Source organism: Arachis hypogaea, chromosome 19, assembly GCF_003086295.3.
Source record: "Arachis hypogaea cultivar Tifrunner chromosome 19, arahy.Tifrunner.gnm2.J5K5, whole genome shotgun sequence".
Classification (NCBI taxonomy): Eukaryota; Viridiplantae; Streptophyta; class Magnoliopsida; order Fabales; family Fabaceae; genus Arachis; species Arachis hypogaea.
This window is the reverse complement of record NC_092054.1, coordinates 142,657,438-142,668,765: the sequence shown is the minus strand read 5'-3', so window position 1 is coordinate 142,668,765 and position 11,328 is coordinate 142,657,438. Positions and strand designations below refer to the sequence as shown.

Sequence of the window (11,328 nt, the reverse complement as noted above, 5' to 3'; positions counted from 1 at the left end):
AAAAACCCCTTTTATATTTTATTCATCGAAAATAATTGTCAATACAAACGTGATGGTTTGCTACGAGTGATGCTTGATCTATGCTACTCATGCCTTTGCCAGCATGCCAATAAACACCTTGCATTCACTTGTCGTCATATGCACTAACTATTTTCCATTAATGAATTTTCACATGTAGTCATGACCATGTGTTAACATCGTTTACCTTTTAATGTGCATTCATAACCACCCTTTTCCGTTCTCTTCCTTGCTCTATTTCTTTGAATTTAATTTACTTTCTCTTCCCTTTTTCAGCATGGCCACCAAGAAGGGCAAAGAGAAAGCTACTCCCAAATCAACAGCAAGGAGAGGAACAAAGAGAGCACTAGTGGCAGAGCCTTCTTCAACTGCAGTCAAGCCCTCAACAAAAAGGATTAAGAGGATTATAAAGGTCGATGATAAGGAGAGAGCCTTCCTAGCAAAGGACACTGCGCGATTTCCCAATCGCTACTGCGAGCAGATGTTCCCTATCCTGGCAGAACGGAGCTACAACAACGAATACCTTCTTATCCTCCCGCCCAATATTGCTACTTTTGTTGAGCCGCAAATTGAACGAAGACAATGGGGTTTCCTACAGAGACAGCCGAGGCAGGTCAATCTTTCTTGGGTAGTCGAGTTCTACTCCAACTTCCACCTGCCAACCCTGCAGTCTGTCTTTATCCGTCAGAAGCAAGTCCCCATTACAGAAGAGGCCATTCAAAGAGATCTAGGTCTTCCCCCTATTCCAGAAGGTTTGGACGCCTTTCAAGAAGCTGCACTCAAGTGCCAAATGTACTAATTTGACTGGGACGCCGTTTTCAGAGTTATCACACTACCTGGTAGCCGATGGATCTACGGATACCATCGTACTCGCCCTAAGGGAATCTCGGCTTTAGCACTTACCTTGGAGGCTCGCGTATGGGCACAGATCATGTCCCATTACGTCTTTTCGAGCACTCACGAGTCCTCCTTCACTGCAGACATGGCCGTTCTACTATGGTGCATCCTTACTGACCAACCTCTGAACCTACCAAGACACATCCGGAATGCCATGGGACACGTACAAATTGCGGGCAACTTACCTTTTCCTGCCTTGGTCTCAGATCTCGTCTCCGCAGCCGGAGTCTCCTTCAGAGCTGGGGACACCAAAGCCATGCTTCCACGAGATGATCAATATGTCCCTAATGGGAAATATATCAGACTCTCAGCAGCCACTACAAGCCAACCTATTGAACCGGCTGCAGAAATTCCTCCTTCAACACCACAAGCACCTACCACAGACCAACTGCTCCATCAGATACTCGAAAGGTTGGATCGGCAGGAACACAAAGCTAAGATGAGAGAGCGTCGTAACAAGCGCCGATTCACATACCTCAAGGAGCTGATCATGGAAAAATTCAAGGACTCAGACACTCCGGACTCCACTTCCTTTACCAGCACAGGGAGCCATGATGGTCCCGACTGTGGAGATACTGCTACCAGCCCACCCCTGTTCCTGACAGATGGCACCGAGGACGGTGCAAAGCCTTAAGTGTGGGGAGGTCGGTCAGTACCTGACTCCCGGAGGTAATTTCTCTTCCCTAAACACCAATAAATTAGGATATTTAGTTAGTTTTTCTTTTGTAGAATAGGATAAATTGCATAGTAATAGATTAGTTGCATGCATGTTCTACTTGACTGAAAAGACAATAAGTTTCTTCTAAGACCCTATCTTTGGAACAAAATTTCACTGATTTTAATCAAAACTTCTATGTTAAATTTGCTTGAAGTTGTCTTTGGAACATGATTTTTAAGCTAAAGAACACACAACCTGTGAGATTTGAGCCTTTATGCATGGTTATATTATTTAACCATAATTATTTTATTCTTGTGTGTTTACTTCTCTATGATTGTAATCTATATTTTGTTTCATCCTATATGTCCAATATTTATTATATTTATATGTTTGCATATGATTGAGGCCATTAATTGTTTAGCTCACTTATCCAAATTAAGCCTACCTTTTCAATTACCTTTGTTAGCCACTTTGAGCCTTTGAATCCCATTTGTTCTATATTTTACCACATTACTAGCCTTAAGCGGAAAAACAATTATATATCCCAAACTGAATCTTTGGTTAGCTTAAGATAGAATTGTGTGTGCTAATTGAGTATGGGAAATTGTGGGAACAAAAGATAATAAGGGAATGTGTCATGATAATATAATGGAAATTTGGAGACCTACTCATGTGAAACTATAAAAAAAAATTGAAAATCTGTGTGCATCGATAAGCTATGTTATTTTTATGCTTATGAAAAAAAACCAAAAAAAATTATTCAATAAATAAATAAGGGGACAAAATTACCCAAATGTAAAGTTAAGAATTCAAAGATCAATGCATGTATGATAAAATTAAGATAAAAAGTTGATACATGAGTATGGAATGTGAAAGGAAAATTCTGGGTAGTTAGGTATAAATTCTAAAGTTATATAGAATATATATATATATATATATATATATATATATATATATATATATATATATATATATATATATATATATATATATATATATATAGTTATGTTAAAGCTTGGGTTAATTAAAGATTCAGTTTATAAGCTTACTTAGCCATATATGTATCCTTACCATTACCTTAGCCCCATTACAACCTTGAAAAGACCTCATGATGTTTGTATTGATATATTAAATGTTGTTGATTGGTTAGGAGAAGAGCAAAAAAAAAAAAATTAGAGAGCATGATTAGAGAAGGATAGAGTGATTACCCTATACACTAGAGAGACTAGAGTATACATACATCATCAGTGAGGGTTCAATGCTTGAAATTCTATGTTCCCTGCTTTCATGAGCTATCTTCTTGCATTTTTATCTGTTCTTACTGTATAAGAATTGAATTAGTGGAATTTGATTTGTAATTGTTTTGAAGAGCTTATTTGCTATTGATCAAGTGGACAAAAATCATATAGTTGCATTCATATATATATAGGTTGCATTGCATTGCATGAGTTTTACATGTTCCTACTCATTTATTTTATCTCTTTCAACTAAGCATGAGGACATGCTAATGTTTAAGTGTGGGGAGGTTGATAAACCACTATTTTATGGTTTATAATGTGTTTAATTGTGTAGTTTTATCATGATCTTTACCCACTTATTCATATGATTAGCATGCATTTATATTTCCTTCCTAAAATTATTACATGATTGAAAACTTGCTTCCTAGAGACTTTTAATTATGTATTTTAATTCTCATTTATTCTATTCGATGCCATGATCTGTGTATTAACTGTTTCAGGCTTTATAAGGCATGAATGAATTGGAGATTGGAAAGGAAGCTTGCAAAAATGGAAGGAACACAAGAAATTGAGGAGATGACCAGCGAGAATTGACGCGGCCGCATGGCTCATGCGACAGCGCGAAAGAAAGGAAATCGCAGTGACGCGGCCGCATGGCTCACGCGACTGCGCGGATTGGAATAGCACAAGTGACGCGGAGGCGTGGACGACGCGCCCGCGTGGCAAAGCAAAACGCCGAATGACGCGTCCGCATGAATGACGCGACCGCGTGATGTGCGCGATCTGCATAATCTGCAGAATTCGATGGGGCGATTTTGAGCCCTGTTTTGACCCAGTTTTCGGCCTGGAAAAGCAGACTAGAGCCAGAAGACATGCAGAAACCAAAACAACATTCATTCTACACAGTTTTAGTTTTTTAGATCTAGTTTTACTCCTCTTCTAGGTTTTTCTCTTTACACATTCATAGTTCTTAGGATTATTATTTCTATTGCTCTTTCCATTGGGATATTGAGAAGAGTTATTACCTCATCAAGACTTCGTCATTCTAGTTCGTTTTATTTACTTAGCTTTACTCTTCCATGTCCTTTAATTTACTCAATTTTACTATTGGATTATTTTAGAATTTATTAATACAAGAGTTACTTTTATTTTTAATTGATTCCTTTGAGTTTTATTTATCATGTCTTTCTTTAATTCTCTTTCCTATGTTATGAGTTCTACATTCACAATGAGCGAGTAGTTCCCTAACTTGATGGGGAGTTGATTGAAAGGAAACCTTGAGTTGGAATGCTCAAAAGAGAAATTGTAATTGGGTTTATTGTTGGATTGCCATCTAGTCACTAACGCCAGTCCTTCCAAGTAAGCGGATTGGGACTTGTGAATAGAAACAGCATTCCAACTTGTTTGACTTTCCCTTACCTAGTAAGGGATAACTAAACAGAACAACCTTCAATTATCAATTAATCTTGAGAGTACTGCAACAAGAATAGGGCTTCCAACTAATCTACTCCCAGTCAAGGCTTTTATTTAAATTACTTAATTTCCCCAATTTAATTTCCTGTTTATTCAACTCAAACTCTTTTTGAAAATATCTGATTAATAAAATAGCACACATTTCTGCAACTCGTTGGGAGACGACCTGGGATTCATACTCCCAGTATTTTAATTTTAATTTTTGTGACAACCCTTCTAAATTGATAAGCGGATTTCTGGTTGGTTAAGAACTATACTTGCAACGCATATCTTATAAAAATTCTTGACTCGCCAATTTCCGCCACGTCAATTTTTGGCGCCGTTGCCGGGGAGTTGCAATAGAGTGCTAAAGGTATTGATTGGATTTTATTTATTTGCATTTTGTTTTATTTTACTACTATGAGCTGCTTGTTTCTTTCACTAGATGACGTGTTCACTTCCTGATCCAAGCTTGCCAGTATTCGATCCTGAGTTTGAAAGAACTATTTCACGAATAAGGCAAGCTCGGCGTCGGTTAGTCCTCTTTGAGGGCGGATCTGAAACGTCATTTGAGGAAGAAACCAGCCCCCGTTCTACTAATTCAGTTGATTTACGTATAGGTGACATGGCAGCACCTATGAGAGTTACTATCCAGGAGGCTGGAGCCCCTGATTTTACAATGCAACCGTTTCAAGCGCATCACCCAGCGGTGGCTACAGACTTTGAAATAAAGACTGCACTGCTCAATTTGATGCCCAAGTTTCATGACTTACCTGCTCAAGAGCCTATCAAGCAGCTGAGAGATTTCCAAGCAGCCTGTTCTACTGTCAGGCGTGATGGTGTAGATGCAACTTCAATTCTGTTGAAAGCCTTCCCGTTTTCTCTTGAGGGAAAGGCAAGAGAGTGATACTACACTCAACCCGCAGCAACTGTATCCAACTGGGATACACTGAGAAGAGAATTCTTGGAAAAATTCTTTCCAGCTGAAGTTACTGATAAACTGAGGAAAGACATTTCCATGATTGTTCAGGATGAATTTGAGACTCTCTATGAATACTGGGAGCGCTTCAATAATCTTCTGAAAGCATGCCCTCATCATATGATTGAGAAGATAGTGTTACTCGGTTACGTCACACAGGGCATGAGGCCCCAAGATAAGACCACATTGGAAAGTGCTAGCAATGGGTCTATGAAAAAGTACAAGACCACTGATGAGGCATGGCAATTGATCAGTGATTTAGCTGAATCTACTCGGAATCACAGGCAGAAATAAGGCCGTTCAAAAGCTGTTGCAGAAGTATCCTCTAGCAGAGAGACTGCTGCTCTAACTCAGAGTATCTGTGAAATGACCAACTTGCTGAAGCAGATGCAATTGAATCAACAACAAGTTCAGCAAGCTCAACCTTCTCCACCACAGCAAAGCCAACAGTTAGTCCCACAGAGAGTTTGTGGAATCTGTGCTGATTATAGCCACTATACTGATGAATGTCCGCAGCTCCAACAGGAAGACAACACTATGACAGCCACTCATAACTTCTATGACTGCCCCAACCAAGGGTACAATCAAGGTGGCAATTACAACCATGGATGGCAGGACAATTCTAACCAGAATTGGAGGGACAACAACAACAACAGAGGAGGCAGAGACAATCAGGAAAATCTGAGGTAGAATAATAACAACAATAGGCAGCAGAACCAGAACCAGCCTTACAGAGTACCTCACCTGAGACAATCCCAAGGACCACAGAATACCCAATAGCAGACCTCTCAAATTACTTATCCTTCCTCATATTCTAATGATGATTTACTACAATCCATTGATCGGAGACAACAGACCATGGAAAATAACATTAATGCCACTCTAAATGGTCTGAACGCTACTTTGCAAGCTCTTGTCTCACAGATTGGATCAATGAATAACTCCAATAACCAACCTTTGAGCTCCAGTGGAATTCCCTCTCAACCATTACCCAATCCAAAGGGTCGCATTAATGCCATCACCCTCAGGTCCGAAACCACACTGCAGGAGAGGAATCAGGAGGAGCCAAGCCTACCAGAACACGCCTCAGCTGAAGAGGTAGTGAAAATAGAAGATGTTGAAGAGGAAGAGGACATACAGGACATAGCTGAAAAAGAAGAAGTTCAACCACAGGAGGAAGCACCACAGGGCGCAGATACTGTAGAAGACACCACTCCCATTCCATTTCCACAACTTGCAAGGAAGCCCAGGAAGCAGCTGGAACCTGATCCCAAAATGGTAGAGATATTCAAAAAGGTTGAGGTAACTGTTCCTCTTTTTGATGTTATTCAACAGGTACCTAAATATTCAAAGTTTCTAAAAGATTTATATATACATAAAGACAAAATTAATGAATTAGAAACTATACCTTTAGGTAGTTTCATATCTGCTTTAATGGGTGGTTTACCTGAGAAGTGTAGTGACCCAGGTCCTTGTATGGTTAATTGTATTATTGGTGGTGTGATAATTTCTGACTGCATGTGTGATTTAGGAGCATGTGTGAGTATAATGCCTTTGTCTATATATGATATTTTGAGGCTCCCTCCTTTAAAAAGGTCGGCAGCTCGTTTTGTGTTAGCAGATAAAAGCATTATTACAGTGGTTGGAGTTGCTGAAGATGTATTAGTGGGCATTAAGGGGCTCACATTCCCCACTGATTTTTATATCCTGGAGATGCCCCAAAATGACTCAGAGAAGCCATCATCAATCCTACTTGGAAGACCATTCATGAAGACATCAAAGTTAAAATTGGATGCTTTTTTAGGAACATACTTTTTTAAAATAGATGGCCGATTAGTAAGTTTCAATCTGAATGGAGTTATGAAGCACCCTCCAGAAGATCATTCTATCTTCCAGTGTTACATCATAGATGAAACTGTAGCTGAAGTTTACCAGGAGGAGTTAGAGGAGAAGCACACAGGACAAGGTCCGAGTGTGGGGACACTCTTGAACGACAATGAGGGCACTTTGCCATTATCACCAGCTCCAGACAATCCAGAGCCTAACCATGAGCAGAAGTTAGAGTTGAAACCCCTTCCCCTACACCTCAAATATGCTTACCTTAAGGACAAGCAGAAGTTTCCAGTTATCATTGCACGGGAACTCACTTCTCAACAAGAAGAGCAGTTACTTAGTGTGCTGAGGAGGCACAAGAAGGCAATTGGGTGGAGTTTGGCAGATATAGTAGGCATCAACCCTCAAGTATGTGAGCACAGAATATTTTTAGAAGAGGGAGCAAGGCCCGTTCGTCAACCCCAGAGAAGACTGAACCCCACTATCTTAGAGGTTGTCAAGAAGGAAGTGACCAGACTACTGGAGGTTGATAAACCACTATTTTATGGTTTATAATGTGTTTAATTGTGTAGTTTTATCATGATCTTTACCCACTTATTCATATGATTAGCATGCATTTATATTTCCTTCCTAAAATTATTACATGATTGAAAACTTGCTTCCTAGAGAATTTTAATTATGTATTTTAATTCTCCTTTATTCCATTTGATGCTGTGATCTGTGTGTTAAGTGTTTCAGTCTTTATAGGACATGAATGAATTGGAGATTGGAAAGGAAGCTTGCAAAAATGGAAGAAACACAAGAAATTGAGGAGATGACCAGCGAGAAGTGACGGGGTCGCATGGCTCACGCGACCGCGCGAAAGAGAGGAAATCGCAGTGACGCGGCCGCATGGCTCACGTGACCGCGCGGATTGGAATAGCACAAGTGACGCGGAGGCGTGGACGACGCGCCCGCGTGGCAAAGCAAAACGCCGAATGACGCGTCCGCATGAATGACGCGATCGCGTGACGTGCGCGATCTGCATAATCTGCAGAATTCGATGGGGACGATTTTAGGCCCTGTTTTGACCCAGTTTTTGGCCTGGAAAAGCAGACTAGAGCCAGAGGACATGCAGAAACCAAAACAACATTTATTCTACACAGTTTTAGTTTTTTAGATCTAGTTTTACTCCTCTTCCAGGTTTTTCTCTCTACACATTCATAGTTCTTAGGATTATTATTTCTATTGCTCTTTGCATTGGGATATTGAGAAGAGTTATTACCTCATCAAGACTTCGTCATTCTAATTTGTTTTCTTTACTTGGCTTTACTCTTCCATGTCCTTTAATTTACTCAATTTTACTATTGGATTATTTTAGAATTTATTAATACAAGAGTTACTTTTATTTTTAATTGATTCCTTTGAGTTTTATTTATCATGTCTTTCTTTAATTCCCTTTCCTATGTTATGAGTTCTACATTCACAATGAGCGAGTAGTTCCCTAACTTGATGGGGAGTTGATTGAAAGGAACCCTTGAGTTGGAATGCTCAAAAGAGAAATTGTAATTGGGTTTATTGTTAGATTGCCATCTAGTCACTAATGCCAGTCCTTCCGATTGGGACTTGTGAATAGAAACAGCATTCCAACTTGTTTGACTTTCCCTTACCTAGTAAGGGATAACTAAACAGAACAACCTTCAATTATCAATTAATCTTGAGAGTACTGCAACAAGAATAGGGCTTCCAACTAATCTACTCCCAGTCAAGGCTTTTATTTAAATTACTTAATTTCCCCAATTTAATTTCCTGTTTATTCAACTCAAACTCTTTTTGAAAATATCTGATTAATAAAATAGCACACATTTCTGCAACTCGTTGGGAGACGACTTGGGATTCGTACTCCCAGTATTTTAATTTTAATTTTTGTGACAAACCTTCTAAATTGATAAGCATATTTCTGGTTGGTTAAGAACTATACTTGCAACGCATATCTTATAACAATTCTTGACTCGCCAATTTCTGCCACGTTACCTCCCAACACCAAACTTGGAGTTTGATTGTGGGGGCTTTGGTTGACTCTGCAGTGAGAGAAGCTTTTCATGCTTCCTCTCCATGGTTACAGAAGGAGATCCTTGAGTCTTAAACACAAGGTTGTCCTTATTCAGTTGAAGGACCAATTCTCCTCTGTCCACATCAATCACAGCTCTTGCTGTGGCTAGGAAGGGTCTTCCAAGGATGATGGATTCATCCTCTTCCTTCCCAGTGTCTAGGATTATGAAATCAGCAGGGATGTAAAGGCCTTCAACCTTTACTAACACGTCCTCTACTTGTCCATAAGCCTGTTTTCTTGAGTTGTCTGCCATCTCTAATGAGATTCTGGCAGCTTGCACCTCAAAGATCCCAAGTTTCTCCATTATAGAGAGTGGCATTAAGTTTATTCCTGACCCCAGGTCACACAGAGCCTTCTCAAAGGTCATGGTGCCTATGGTACAGGGTATTAAGAATTTGCCAGGATCCTATTTCTTTTGAGGTAATTTCTGCCTATCCAATACATTCAGTTCATTGGTGAACAAGGGAGGTTCATCTTTCCAAGTCTCATTACCAAATAATTTGGCATTCAGCTTCATGATTGGACCAAGGTACTTAGCAACTTGCTCTTCAGTAATTTCTTCATCCTCTTCAGAGGACGAATACTCATCAGAGCTCATGAAGGGCAGAAAGAGGTTCAATGGAATCTCTATGGTCTCTAATTGAGCCTCAGATTCCTTTAGTTCCTCGAAGGGAAACTCCTTATTGGTCACTGGACGTCCCAGGAGGTCTTCCGCACTAGGATTCACGTCCTCCTCCTCCCTTGTAGGTTCGGCCATGATGGTTAAATCAATGGCCTTGCACTCTCTCTTTGGATTTTCTTCTGTATTGCTTGGGAGAGTACTAGGAGGAGTTTCAGTGACTCTTTTACTCAGCTGGCCCACTTGTGCCTCCAAATTTCTAATGGAGGACCTTGTTTCATTCATGAAACTTACAGTGGCCTTAGATAGATCAGAGACTATATTTGCTAAGCTAGATGGATTCTGCTCAGAATTCTCTGTCTGTTGCTGAGTGGATGATGAAAAAGGCTTGCTATTGCTAAACCTGTTTCTTCCACCATTATTAAAGCCTTGTTGAGGCTTTTGTTGATCCTTCCATGAGAAATTTGGATGATTTCTCCATGAGGGATTATAGGTGTTTCCATAGGGTTCACCCATGTAATTCACCTCTACTATTGCAGGGTTCTCAGGATCATAAGCTTCTTCTTCAGAAGATGCCTCTTTAGTACTGTTGGATGATTCCTTCAATCCATTCAGACTCTGAGAGATCATATTGACTTGCTGAGTCAATATTTTATTCTAAGCCAATATGGCATTCAGAGTATCAATTTCAAGAACTTCCTTCCTCTGAGGCGTCCCATTACTCACAGGATTTCTTTCAGAAGTGTACATGAACTGGTTATTTGCAACCATGTCAATGAGTTCTTGAGCTTCTGCAGGCGTTTTCTTTAGGTGAATGGATCCACCTGCAGAATGGTCCAATGACATCTTTGATAATTCAGACAAACCATCATAGAATATATCCAGGATGGTCCATTCTGAAAGCATATCAGAATGACACTTTTTGGTCAGTTTCTTGTATCTCTCCCAAGCTTTATAGAGGGATTCACCTTCCTTCTGTCTGAAGGTTTGAACATCCACTCTAAGCTTGCTAAGCTTTTGAGAAGGAAAGAACTTGGCTAGGAAAGCCGTGACCAGCTTATCCCAAGAGTTCAGGCTGTCTTTAGGTTGAGAGTCCAACCATATTCTAGCTCTGTCTCTTACAGCAAATGGGAAAAGCATAAGCCTGTAGACCTCGGGATCAACCCCATTGGTCTTAACAGTATCACAGATCTGCAAGAATTCAGTTAAGAACTGAAAGGGATTTTCGGATGGAAGTCCATAAAACTTGCAATTCTGTTGCATCAGAGAAACTAATTGAGGTTTTAGCTCAAAATTGTTTGCTCCAATGGCAGGGATTGAGATGCTTCTTCCATGTAAATTGGAATTAGGTGCAGTAAAGTCACCAAGCATCTTCCTTGCATTGTTATTATTTTCGGCCATATCTCCTTCTTTTTCAAAAATTTCTGTCAGATTTTCTCCAGAGAGTTGTACTTTAGCTTCCCTTAGCTTCCTCTTCAGAGTCCTTTTAGGTTTAGGGTCAGCTTCAACAAGAATGTTCTTATCCTTATTCCTGCTCATATG

At 39.9% G+C, this 11,328-nt stretch overlaps 2 non-coding genes across 2 annotated transcripts; one reads left to right on the top strand and one right to left on the bottom strand.

Annotated features, from left to right (window-relative positions):
• Window positions 1–5,260: 5,260 nt before the first annotated feature.
• Window positions 5,261–5,368, bottom strand: LOC112780996 (small nucleolar RNA R71). The gene has a single exon (XR_003191797.1). It is a non-coding gene; the product is annotated as a small nucleolar RNA R71 (small nucleolar RNA).
• A 5,318-nt stretch (window positions 5,369–10,686) lies between these two features.
• Window positions 10,687–10,794, top strand: LOC112781565 (small nucleolar RNA R71). Its single transcript, XR_003192336.1, has one exon. It is a non-coding gene; the product is annotated as a small nucleolar RNA R71 (small nucleolar RNA).
• Window positions 10,795–11,328: the final 534 nt, after the last annotated feature.